This window comes from Anas platyrhynchos, chromosome 1 (genome assembly GCF_047663525.1).
Source record: "Anas platyrhynchos isolate ZD024472 breed Pekin duck chromosome 1, IASCAAS_PekinDuck_T2T, whole genome shotgun sequence".
In the NCBI taxonomy this organism is placed as follows: domain Eukaryota; kingdom Metazoa; phylum Chordata; class Aves; order Anseriformes; family Anatidae; genus Anas; species Anas platyrhynchos.
The window spans coordinates 93,336,005-93,347,089 of NC_092587.1; the positions used below are offsets into that span (position 1 = coordinate 93,336,005).

The 11,085-nt window shown below is 49.0% G+C and overlaps 1 long non-coding RNA gene across 1 annotated transcript; it reads left to right on the forward strand.

The window, feature by feature from the left end:
• The first annotated feature begins 2,536 nt into the window (after nt 1-2,536).
• Nucleotides 2,537-7,405, forward strand: LOC139998830 (uncharacterized). Its single transcript, XR_011803828.1, has 2 exons — nt 2,537-5,176; nt 5,249-7,405. It is a non-coding gene; the product is annotated as an uncharacterized lncRNA (long non-coding RNA).
• The last annotated feature ends 3,680 nt before the right edge of the window (nt 7,406-11,085 follow it).

The window sequence follows — 11,085 nt, forward strand, 5'->3', positions numbered from 1 at the left end:
CGCAGAGTGGTGGAGGCGCAGAGTGGTGGAGGCGCAGAGTGGTGGAGGCGCAGAGTGGTGGAGGCGCAGAGTGGTGGAGGCGCAGAGTGGTGGAGGCGCAGAGTGGTGGAGGCGCAGAGTGGTGGAGGCGCAGAGTGGTGGAGGCGCAGAGTGGTGGAGGCGCAGAGTGGTGGAGGCGCAGAGTGGTGGAGGCGCAGAGTGGTGGAGGCGCAGAGTGGTGGAGGCGCAGAGTGGTGGAGGCGCAGAGTGGTGGAGGCGCAGAGTGGTGGAGGCGCAGAGTGGTGGAGGCGCAGAGTGGTGGAGGCGCAGAGTGGTGGAGGCGCAGAGTGGTGGAGGCGCAGAGTGGTGGAGGCGCAGAGTGGTGGAGGCGCAGAGTGGTGGAGGCGCAGAGTGGTGGAGGCGCAGAGTGGTGGAGGCGCAGAGTGGTGGAGGCGCAGAGTGGTGGAGGCGCAGAGTGGTGGAGGCGCAGAGTGGTGGAGGCGCAGAGTGGTGGAGGCGCAGAGTGGTGGAGGCGCAGAGTGGTGGAGGCGCAGAGTGGTGGAGGCGCAGAGTGGTGGAGGCGCAGAGTGGTGGAGGCGCAGAGTGGTGGAGGCGCAGAGTGGTGGAGGCGCAGAGTGGTGGAGGCGCAGAGTGGTGGAGGCGCAGAGTGGTGGAGGCGCAGAGTGGTGGAGGCGCAGAGTGGTGGAGGCGCAGAGTGGTGGAGGCGCAGAGTGGTGGAGGCGCAGAGTGGTGGAGGCGCAGAGTGGTGGAGGCGCAGAGTGGTGGAGGCGCAGAGTGGTGGAGGCGCAGAGTGGTGGAGGCGCAGAGTGGTGGAGGCGCAGAGTGGTGGAGGCGCAGAGTGGTGGAGGCGCAGAGTGGTGGAGGCGCAGAGTGGTGGAGGCGCAGAGTGGTGGAGGCGCAGAGTGGTGGAGGCGCAGAGTGGTGGAGGCGCAGAGTGGTGGAGGCGCAGAGTGGTGGAGGCGCAGAGTGGTGGAGGCGCAGAGTGGTGGAGGCGCAGAGTGGTGGAGGCGCAGAGTGGTGGAGGCGCAGAGTGGTGGAGGCGCAGAGTGGTGGAGGCGCAGAGTGGTGGAGGCGCAGAGTGGTGGAGGCGCAGAGTGGTGGAGGCGCAGAGTGGTGGAGGCGCAGAGTGGTGGAGGCGCAGAGTGGTGGAGGCGCAGAGTGGTGGAGGCGCAGAGTGGTGGAGGCGCAGAGTGGTGGAGGCGCAGAGTGGTGGAGGCGCAGAGTGGTGGAGGCGCAGAGTGGTGGAGGCGCAGAGTGGTGGAGGCGCAGAGTGGTGGAGGCGCAGAGTGGTGGAGGCGCAGAGTGGTGGAGGCGCAGAGTGGTGGAGGCGCAGAGTGGTGGAGGCGCAGAGTGGTGGAGGCGCAGAGTGGTGGAGGCGCAGAGTGGTGGAGGCGCAGAGTGGTGGAGGCGCAGAGTGGTGGAGGCGCAGAGTGGTGGAGGCGCAGAGTGGTGGAGGCGCAGAGTGGTGGAGGCGCAGAGTGGTGGAGGCGCAGAGTGGTGGAGGCGCAGAGTGGTGGAGGCGCAGAGTGGTGGAGGCGCAGAGTGGTGGAGGCGCAGAGTGGTGGAGGCGCAGAGTGGTGGAGGCGCAGAGTGGTGGAGGCGCAGAGTGGTGGAGGCGCAGAGTGGTGGAGGCGCAGAGTGGTGGAGGCGCAGAGTGGTGGAGGCGCAGAGTGGTGGAGGCGCAGAGTGGTGGAGGCGCAGAGTGGTGGAGGCGCAGAGTGGTGGAGGCGCAGAGTGGTGGAGGCGCAGAGTGGTGGAGGCGCAGAGTGGTGGAGGCGCAGAGTGGTGGAGGCGCAGAGTGGTGGAGGCGCAGAGTGGTGGAGGCGCAGAGTGGTGGAGGCGCAGAGTGGTGGAGGCGCAGAGTGGTGGAGGCGCAGAGTGGTGGAGGCGCAGAGTGGTGGAGGCGCAGAGTGGTGGAGGCGCAGAGTGGTGGAGGCGCAGAGTGGTGGAGGCGCAGAGTGGTGGAGGCGCAGAGTGGTGGAGGCGCAGAGTGGTGGAGGCGCAGAGTGGTGGAGGCGCAGAGTGGTGGAGGCGCAGAGTGGTGGAGGCGCAGAGTGGTGGAGGCGCAGAGTGGTGGAGGCGCAGAGTGGTGGAGGCGCAGAGTGGTGGAGGCGCAGAGTGGTGGAGGCGCAGAGTGGTGGAGGCGCAGAGTGGTGGAGGCGCAGAGTGGTGGAGGCGCAGAGTGGTGGAGGCGCAGAGTGGTGGAGGCGCAGAGTGGTGGAGGCGCAGAGTGGTGGAGGCGCAGAGTGGTGGAGGCGCAGAGTGGTGGAGGCGCAGAGTGGTGGAGGCGCAGAGTGGTGGAGGCGCAGAGTGGTGGAGGCGCAGAGTGGTGGAGGCGCAGAGTGGTGGAGGCGCAGAGTGGTGGAGGCGCAGAGTGGTGGAGGCGCAGAGTGGTGGAGGCGCAGAGTGGTGGAGGCGCAGAGTGGTGGAGGCGCAGAGTGGTGGAGGCGCAGAGTGGTGGAGGCGCAGAGTCCCATAGATGGGCTCCTTTAAGAAAAATTTTGATAGGCGTCCTTGTTCATAGTTTCCGAGGGAGGGTCAGGGTCAGGGGAAGACATGTTTTCCCGCTTGTTCATTCTCCCTTTCTTCTCCTCCAGGCGAGTTATGGTAGCCTTCCAAAGCTTCGTCTGTCCTTGGGATGTTCACACATGTACGTTCTTCTTCGTATGTCTCTAGAATGCGCTTATGGTTTTGTCAGAGATTAAAGAAATCCTAAGTAGCGTCATGCACAGATGTCTTGAGAGGTAGGAGAGTTATGTGTGGCAGGGAGAGGGCGAGAATATCTGGTCCCCAGAGTCTGTTCTGGTCCCCAGAGTCCCAACGGTGAATGGTGGAAGGCATTTTGAAATCCTTGCAAGTCGTTCTTGTTGTCAATTGCCACATAAATTAAGGCCATGCAAGTGCCTTCTACTGTTTCCTCTTCCCTTTCATTTGTTGTCCGCTCAATAGCGAATATTACAGATTTGGTGAAATGCCTTAAAACAACTTTACGGTTTAAATAACAACTTTTTTTTTCCCCCTCTTTCTAGGTCTGCCAGTAGCTGACAAAGTAGTAAGGTGTGCTTTTCTCTTTCATTCTTGTGTAGAGTTAGAGGCAATGGCAATGCAATCCGTGACTGAGGCTCTGCAATGGGGCAAGTCTATCCTACTGCTTCAAGTTCAGTGATGCAACCTGAGTTTACGCTACTTAACTTTCAGGGACTGAACCAATTTAACGCTTTTGGACTCTGACAATTATCTGAAAACGTTTCCACAGGTTTATTTTCTTCTTTTACGTTTGTTTGCTATCTCCATCTCATTCAAAGCAGTCAGGACTGCTTTGCTTCTCTCTCCTCTGGAAAAGTTCTCTGCACTAGGAACCATGGTTAGAATCAGAATCCTGATCTAAGAGTATGGTGGAAAGTGTTGCGCTCCAAGTTGGAAACCGAAGAGGAAAATGTTCACGTATACGTAAGGATTGTACGCAAACATCTGATTACACCGTTTCCTACACCTTAACAGCTGCTTACACCTTTTAAGGGAAAACTTTATAAAGCTATATAGTTTATAAAAACTTTATAAAACTATATGGGTAGTTTCTACGTTTCCCTTAAGCATAGCGTACTCTTTTGTATTTTGCTTCTATACAAACAGCTCAAACTTTTAAAGTCCCATTGTCACTCATACAACCAAACGACCTTGCATGGCATTACATGTTCCCCTCCACATAGATCAAGCCCTGAATGCAAGATCAGTCAAGTAAATAATGCCAACGCGTAAAACTAATTTGAAAAAATTCTTTGTGGTCACCTGAAGGAGTTGCAGCATAAAAAAATTAGGTGAAGGACAAGTTCCTTCCCTGTTGTTGTTGTCTTTGTTTTCTTTTCCATACGCTCTTAAAATGAAGGTCCCATTTTCTGGCCTTTGGCAGATTGCAAGCATGCTGGAACACTTCACTTAATGTAGACCATAGTTGTCCGAAATGATATCATACCTGTAGCAGGCGGAAAAGTAGCCTGTGCCTCAGGGACCGTTTTATGCCTTTTGCTTAGATAGAGTTAATTTTCCTCCTAGGAGCTGGTAGGGTGCTATGTTGTGGATTAGGATGAAAAGAGCGTTGATACCACGCTGATGTTTGAATTGTTGCAGAGCAGTGCTTGCACCAAGCCAAGGACTTTTCCAGCTTCTCGCTCTGTCCTGCCAGTGGGCACGCTGGGGGTGCAGCAGGAGCTGGGAGGGGACAGACCCAGGACAGCTGACCCAAACTGGCCAAAGGGTTATTCCATACCCTCTGATGTCATGCTAAACAATAGGTAGGGGTGGCTAGCCGGGATGGTGGGGGGGCCGTCTGCTCGGGGATAGGCTGGGCATGGGTCAGCGGGTGGTGAGCAATTGCATTGTGCATCATGTATTCCCTACACAGTAGTAGTAGCAGTACTATTCTCACTGTTATTATTATTTTTTTCCTGTCTAGATTTTGAGAAGTTCTGCATAAAGAAGAGATCTCAGAGAAGCAAATTTAAATAACAATAATGTCAAGAAGAGTCGTTCTGATGGCTATATTCTTGATCTGTCGTGACTAGACAGATGAAAATCTATGACGGCAATTTTGCCTTTTAGGTCATTTTCTTTTTTCTTTTATGTCTTTCTTTTATTTAGGTTTGTTAATCTTATTTCAACAGGCTCTGTACTAATTTTCCTCACAGAATGACTAGCAGAAATAGGACCCTTAAGTGCCTTTTGTAATTAATTCATTAGGGCAACTCTAACCACTGAGCCCCTTGTCAGGTGATTTCTATTAGCGATAAGGAGCAATTGAACCTAAAACACTGAAGCCAGGTTGATGAGCCTATTCCACAAGGTCTCTTGGCTCCACACATGTGAAGTGACATCTGCCAGGTGGGGATCATTTGACCTTTGCTATAAAGGAAGCATGAGGAGATATGGGAAGAATTGCCACTGCAGAGGAGGTTGAGGTTCAGGTTACTTAGGGTGCTGTTCTACTGTCCTGGTGAAATAGACTCAGTGTTCTGGAGTAGGCTGCTTTTTCCTCATGTTTTCTATCATCTCTGTGAACGAGCTTTGGAGACTCTATGAGCTAGTTACGTTGGTGGTGACATCTCAGAACAGGAAAACCCTGGTGGCACTACTTCCCCGTGAAGTGGTTTGGCAGTAACTCAAGTTCAGGATCTGGCAGGTAAGCGTCCCTGGGTTCTACGGTGGTTTTCTGTTGGGGAGCTGAGGACTTCCTTCACCTTGTTTTTTTCAGTGAAGTTCCATACATGGATTCTCAGCTGGTCCCATTCTCAACGGGAATCCCTTCTTAGCATGGTCCCGGCATCCGATTCCTGAAGGTGGTTACGTGAGTGTCAGATAAAAGCTTTTCCAGGAAAGCAAGATGGTAAAAGCTCACTGTTGGGCCCCTGATAAGCGTGGAAGGGGGGAGGCTCTGCCTGGGGCATGGAGCCTTTCCTAAGCCTTGGCTCACCTGCCACCCCCTGACAGAGCGGACAGCCTAGCATTAGCATGACCAAGGGCCACCCCACCAGGCACCCATCCTCCTGCAGACCTTCTGGCTCCCTCAGCACCATGCATCCTTTTTAAACTTCATATAAGACACCTTTTTGTCCTGTAAATAAATTAAGCTTGGCTTGGTTATTTAATAAGCACCCCCTGTTGCATGTGCAGCGTGCTTGAGTCAGTCCAGGGAAGGCTTGGGACAGTCCTGGTACTGGGCTCATTATTTTCTATTTGCTGATCGTAGGTTTTGTTACCCAGGATATCCTGGGGATATAGCCCACCTTGATACAGACGCATGGGGTTTTCTCTTCTAGGTAGTTTTTTCCCTGCTCCAGCTGTGTAGAAAGCCTTGTCAAGTGCTCCAGCTTCATTTTAATTTATGTGTTTGTTTTAAAAAGCTGTGTACAGAAATTACACTCACTACCTAGAACAGGATATTAATTACCTTATGTCGTCTTTGTTGGATTTTAAGCCATCACTTACAGAGCAGGCAGACATTAGAAAAATGTGTGTACACTAAAATGCCAGAAGAAGCAGTGTATGAAGGAGAAATTTAGTTTTATTTATTGTTTATGTTAGCAGGTAATTCTTCCTGACTTTGCAATTAACTTTCAGCGATAAGCCAAGGAAATCGTCTAAAAAGCTCTGCAGGGGAATAATGATTAGTAAATCCCATCTAAGGAGATTTTAATAGAAATAATACAAAATCATATTTAAAATGATCCCTCAAGGACAAGACAAAGCACAGGGAACACACACACCTTCCCCCCTCCCCCCCCCCCCCCAAGATTACTTGATTTCAAGGAACATCGGATTATGTCTTTAAAACGCCTCTTCCATCTGTTTTCTAGTGTATGATGTTTCATCTGTTGCTTTGAAAAGTACCAGGTTGCCCCAGTAAGATTTTAATCAGTGGAAAAAATGTAGCTGTTTGCCTGTTGGTTCCTTTCCAAACAGGAGGACTTCCAAATTAACTCTGGCATCCTTCACAGTTTGAAACACCCTCATGTGGTGTACATGAAGTAGTGAATAGCTTGCTATTGTCAAACAGATGACTCACAGATGCCAGGGCTTGGCAAAGAGAAACATGCAAACAAAGGCGAGAGAGAAGCAGATACGATATTGATATGAGCTGACACCGAGAGTACAAATGGCAGAAAAAGTGAGAGAAGTCAAGGTTAAAAAATATGTATTATTTGATAGCTATCTAAGTGTTTGAAGAGATCTGAGGAAATATAGAAAGTGCAGTTGTAGTCACAGCGTTTTTCTGACTTGATGTAAAATGGGAAATGAACACCGTTATTTGGTCTACCGCACTTGAAGAAGTGATATTTTCAGTGCAGTAATGTCTGCAGAGCTTTGAGATTGAGTGTCTGATGGTTTTAAATGTTAAATAATTCCATTAGAGTCAGGGTAAAAATGGTAATGAACAGCTTGGAAGAGTCTGAGTATACTGACATGAAATGTTGAGCAATTAGCTTCTCTCTGTGCAAGTGAATCCTGCAGTTCTCTTCTCATCAGTAGTAAAGTGACCTTTAAAATATGCAGATGACACAGAAGCTGTTTCAATAACTATTTTGATCTATTGTCTGCTGATAAATTGCGTGTAAGGATTTGGAATTTACATGGCACAGTAGATTTGGGACTAAAACGGAAGATTTTGAAAAACCTTAACTGGGAGCTTTTTAATAGCAGCAGTGCATCCTGTTGAATTATGAGACGTGTTATTCCACGTAGGAAAGAGAATGAGGCTAAGGTTACTGCAGCACTTGATATCATCAACTTGTTATCTGTTGCTTTAAGGCAATTTGAAAAGTTCATTGTTATGCTTTTGTGTTCTGTGTACAGCAACCCAAGAGCCACATGTTAAAATTGCAATAAAAGACATTTGTGTGTTTGAAATTAGCTAACAGCAAAAAACATATGCTTTTTAGTGCTTAAGGAGCATCAGCCTGATCTGCACAGCTAATCTTTTTTTCTAGGTATTTGAAAATGGGAGGGTTAGGGCTGTGGGAATGGGATTTGAGCTGCTAGATTGCCTGGGCTGTCTGTGACATTGGATTGTGCTCTGCACTGAAGCACAAGGGAAATGATGAGCCTGTTCATCTATATAATGCATAAATCTATATAATGCATAAGTATGGTTGTACAATCAGTGGGGAAAATGGAGAGTAAAGCTTTAGCTACACCATCCTCACTGATCACTGAATGCGATTCATATGTGAATATGCCAGGAATGTGGAGAAATGCAACTTCATACTGATATTGATACAGAATTAAAAAACGTAGATAATGTTTTTCTTGTCTGCTTAGGCATTCATTTCTATAGTCACTTAAACATATGCTTGAAGTGGAGTTTTTGAAGAGTCTCAGGTGATCAGACCCTAGATAATTTGGGGGCTTAGTTTGTGGGGAAAAAACGTATATATAAATTTAAATTTCTTCCATCTCTTTATTAAGGTACATCATTGTAGGGTTTGGAACTGATTACAGCAAAAAGAAAAAAAAAAAGGAATTTTTTGGAGATAGAAAGAAACTGAGGTTTTGGGGAAGGGACCATGCAATTTAATGCTCTTCATCTCTAGACGAGCATGAGAATGATTTTTGAACCATAAGAAAATTCTTCTAGCACTTATTGCCAGGAAGTATCTGTGCATCACATCTGATTCTTACAGCTGAAGTTTCACCCTGCAGAGCTGAATGGATGCATCCCCTTCCTGCACCACTCTGGTTGCAAGCTGCTGCTGTCCAGCACAGTCTAAATGTCTTTTGCAGTTTGGAGGTCTAGAAACCAATCCTAACCATGAGATCTAGGGAGCACTCATGCTGCATGTCACAGTGTGGAGGTGCCGAAATGGGCTGAGAACAAATGAGGTCACTGGGCAGTGGCAGCACCAAAGTACTGATCTTATCACATTCTCCTGCACTATTAAAGCTTTGTGGCAAAGGGCCAGAGCATTTTGGGAGGCAGTCCAGAGGGCAGATTGGAGACTCTCTCTCCCCTTCCCCCTTTTCTAGCTGATCTTATGGCTAAGGACTCCCAAGAGCTGCTCTTGCAGTGGAGGTTAAAGCACAAGGCAGTGCCAGTGAGAATCCTTTTCCCTACCTGTTCCTCTCCAGGCTCTGCTGTCTGTCATACACACCCCATCCTCATCACATCATCTGCAGGGTGGGAAATGCAGGGTGGGGCCTGGAAGAACATGAAGGGTGCCATATCAGCAGTCGGCCCTAATCATTTCAGGTCTAGATGACAGCTTCTGTTTTTATGGCTTTACTAACCACAGTGAAGTACTGCCCCAAGGTGGGGAGAGGTGTCCTGTAGAGCATACCAGCCATGGTGAAGTGGCTGCCCCTGTGCCACAGAACTTCCCCATCCTGAAAGACAAAGCTGCAAAACAGCCATGGTTGCCAAATGTGTTTAAGGAATTCACACATGCTGGTTTGCCGGGAGGTCCCAAGCTGTGATGGTGGGAACATGAGAAACAGAGTGCATTACAGCAAAGCAGGGACTCAGAGAGAACAGACTTGCACAGATACAGACCATAAGTGTAACTAATGGAAAATGCTGAAGCTCCCAAACAGCAATCCCTTCAGTTCAAAATATGAACTTCATTATGAGACAAAATGTCTCTGACCCAAAAACTATCTATATTTGAATAGTGTGGCTTGTTCTTTCCCACATCAGAGGCGAGTACACTAGATGGTCTTAACTGGAAGTGATAGCTGACCTGCAAGACAGGTGAATGCATGGCAAGCCCACTGTTGATGTTCCTTCAGATAACCAGTATACTATACTATAACTAGTATATAACTAGTGATAGAACTAGGGGAAATGGCCTCAAGTTTACCAGAGGAGGTTCAGGTTGGAAATTAGGAGACGTTTCTTCTCAGAAAGAGCAGTCAGGCATTGGGATGGGTTGCACCGGGAGGTGGTGGAGTCACCATCCCTGGGGGTGTTTAAGGAGAGATTGGACATGGTGCTTAGGGACATGGGTTAGTGGGTGACATTGGTGGTAGGGAGATGGTTGGACCAGATGATCTTGGAGGTCTCTTCCAACCTTACTGATTTTGCGATTCTATGATTCTTGTGTTTGAGGAGTCCCAGGACAGGAATGCTTTGAGAAAACCCATTACTGAAATTGCCCTATTTTAAAGATTGATAAATGTCAAAGCTCTAAAAGCAAAATGCCTTTGTTTCCTCAAAAAATAAAAATGCAGATTTATGAAAATATGTAGATTCCAGTTGTGTTATGTGAAAATACATACTTAAAAGTATTTACAGATACATTAATTTCATATATACATAACATACTTGGTTTAATTAGCAGTTGCACCACCTGTTAATGAAAGCATTCTATGAATAACCAGTGAACTTTTTCAGCCAAATAAGAAATTCCTAATCTTTATAAAAAGTACAGACAAAAGACTTGTGAAATGCATACCCTTGGTATTCAGCCTTTAGTCATTTGACAGTGAACAAGTATCTTTTAGAGCATGAATTGTTTTTCACTGGCATATGATGGAGTAGACTTCAGTGCTGTATATACCTAGTCATCTCTATGCCCTGAGCGAATAGTATGGAAATAATACGTTTGCAGATATTTATAAGAAGTAGTTACAAAGAGAATTTGCTCACAAAATGTTATCCTTCAAAGATGCGTAATAATGCTATGGAGAAAAAAATTATCTCTGAGGATCCATCTCATGTAGCAAAGCAAACACAGAAATTGTTGTGGACAAAATGCTTCACCTGACAGCTGAAAGAAATGTCTGGAAGACTGTGCACACACGAGGCTGCCAGGGGAGTAGAACAGCTGAGGGAGCGGCTGAAGGGAAGGAGGCTGCTGCATCCTACTGCCTAGATGTGCTCCTGCAGCCTTGACTCCTGCCAGGCACAGTAAGTGCATTGCTCCAGCTAATACTTTTATTAACCAGCGGACATGGTAAAAACATCACTAGCCCTCTGTGTTGGGTGTAGCTTTTCTGGTGCTACAGCAGAGTGGCTATCCAAATTCAGGCTCATGGCCTTTTCCTCATATAGGTAGGGTAGCCACGTGTGAGTGCACACTAAGCAGGTGAGCAGGCACACGGCAGTGTATCACCGCGGTGTGGTTACAGAAAGCCTTGGGTATCTGCAAAACTTCACAGCTGGTGTGATCAACACAGAAAGGCGAGCCAGCTGGCTCAGAGGAGTTGAAATTTCATGTGGCTGCCAACATGGAACCCCCATGTGGTGCCGCCTGCGGCAAGATGACATTCAGACCTCAGCTGACACGACACGATCTCCAGTCCCAGGTTGCACCGTTAATCCCCCCCGTCCTCTGACATGGGCAAGCACTGTGCTGGTTTCACTGGCTTGGTGGTGCAGAAAGAGAAGAAAAGCAATAGTGACAGTGATTTCACTGGGTTTGCTCAGCCCATAGCAGGCTGAGGGGAGGCCTCATGGTGACCCGCAGCTCCCTCACGAGGGGAGCGGAGGGGCAGGCGCTGAGCTCTGCTCTCTGGGGACAGCGACAGGACCCGAGGGCACGGCATGGAGCTGGGACAGGGGAGGGTCGGGCTGGGGGTTAGGGAAAGGGTCTGCAC